Source organism: Rattus norvegicus, chromosome 3 (assembly GCF_036323735.1).
Source record: "Rattus norvegicus strain BN/NHsdMcwi chromosome 3, GRCr8, whole genome shotgun sequence".
Lineage (NCBI taxonomy): Eukaryota > Metazoa > Chordata > Mammalia > Rodentia > Muridae > Rattus > Rattus norvegicus.
Genome location: NC_086021.1, coordinates 24,702,164 through 24,704,530, shown reverse-complemented (window position 1 = coordinate 24,704,530; position 2,367 = coordinate 24,702,164).

Genomic DNA, 2,367 nt, shown 5'->3' with positions numbered 1-2,367 from the left:
CCCCAATTCTAAGGGCCACTGTTGACAGCACACCTAAAAGCTCTAGAACAAAAAGAAATAAATAAACCCAAGAGGAATAGAAGGCAGGAAATAATCAAAATCAGAGCTGAAATCAACCAAGTACAAACAAAACTGAGTATACAAAGAATCAGCAAAACCAGGAGCTGGTTCTTTGAGAAAATCAACATGATAGATAAACCCTTAGATTAACCAGAGGTCACAGAGAGTGTATCCAAATTAACAAAATCAGAAATGAATAGGGAGGCATAACAACAGCATCTGAAGAAATTTAAAAAAAAAAAAGTTAGATCCTACTACAAAAGCCTATATTCAACAAAACTGGAAAATCTGGAGGAAATGGACAGTTTTCTAGACAGATACCAGGTACCACAGCTAAATCAGGAACAAATAAACCATCTAAATACCCCCATAATTCCTAAAGAAATAGAAACAGTTATTGTTATTAAGGGTCTCCCCGGGTTGGGGATTTAGCTCAGTGGTAGAGCGCTTGCCTAGCAAGCACAAGGCCCCGGGTTCGGTCCTCAGCTCCAGAAAAAAAAAAAAAAAAAAAAAAAAAGAGTCTCCCAACCAAAAAGAGCCCAGGTCCAGATGGATTCAGGTGTGAATTCTACCAGACCTTCACAGAAGACCTCATACTAATACTGTTCAAACTATTCTCCAGAATTGAAACAGATGGAACACACCTAAATTCCTTCTGTGAATTAATAATTGTATAATAAGATTATACAATTAATCTTATACTGAAACCACACAAAGGCCCAACAAAGAAAAAGAAGTTCAGACCAATTTCCCTTATGATTATTGATGCAAAAATACTCATAAATGTCTTACCAACAGAATCCAAAAACACATCGAAATGATCATCATAATCAAGTAGGCTTCATTCCAGGGATGCAGGGATTGTTTAATATACGGAAATCCATCAATGTAATCCACTATATAAACTAACCCAAAGGTAAGAATGACATGGTCATTTGATTAGATGCTGAAAAAGCATTTGACAAAGTTCAACACCCCTTCATGATCAAAGTCCTGGAAAAAATCAGAATTTCAAGGCCCATATCTGTACATAGTAAAAGCAATATACAGCAAACCAGTAGCTAACATCAAACTAAATGGAGAGAAAATTGAAGCAACCTAACTAAAATCAGGAACTAAACAAGACTGCCCACTCTCTCCCTACTTATTCAATCTAATAGTCAAAGTCATAGCCAGAGGAATCAGACAGTGAAAAGAGGTCAAAGGGATACAAATTTGAAAGGAAGAAATCAAATTATCACTATTTGCAGATGATATAGTTAAGTGACCCCAAAAGTTCCACCAGAGAACTACTTAACCTGACAAACAACTTCAGCAAAGTGCCCGGGTATAAAATTAACTCAAACAATTCAGTAGCCTACTTCTACTCAAAGGATAAACAGGCTGAGAAAAAAATTAAGGAAATGACACCCTTCACAATAATCCCAAGTAATATAAAATATCTTGGTGTGACTTTAACCAAGCAAACGAAAGATCTGCATGACAAGAACTTCAAGTCTCTTAAGAAAAAAATTGAGGAAGAACTGAGAAGATGGAAAGGTCTTCCATGCTCATGGATTGGCAGGATTAATATAGTAAAGATAGCCATTTTGTCAAAAGCAATCTATAGATTCAATACAATCTCCATCAATATCCCTACTCAATACTTTATTGAGATAAAAAGAGCAATTTGCAAAACCCAGGATAGCGAAAACTATACTCAGCATTAAAAGAACTTCTGTGAGAATCACCATCCCTGACTTCAAGCAGTATTACCGAGGAATCGTCATAAAAACTGTATGGGATTGGTACAGAGACAGAGAGATAGATCAGTGGAATAGAATTGAAGACCCAGAAATAAACCCACACACCTATAGTCACTTGATCTTTGACAAAGGAGCTAAAACCATCCAATGGCAGAAAGATAACATTTTCAACAAATGGTGCTGGTACAATTGGAGGTCAGCATGTAGAAGAATGCAAATTGATCCATTTTTATTACCATGTACAAAGCTTACGTCCAAGTGAATCAAGGCCCTCCACATCAAACCAGATACACCCACACTAAGAGAAGAAAAAATGAAGAAGTGTCTCGAATACATGGGCACTGGGCAAAATTTCCTGAACAAAATGCCAATGGCTCATGCTCTAATATCAAGAATCTACAAATGGGACCTCATAAAGCTGCAAAGCTTTTGTAAAGCAAAAGACACTGTCAATAGGATGAAATGGCAACCAACAGATTGGGAAAAGATCTTTACCAATCCTACATCTGATACAGGGCTAATATCTAAAACATACAAAGAACTCAAGAAGTTAGACTCCAGA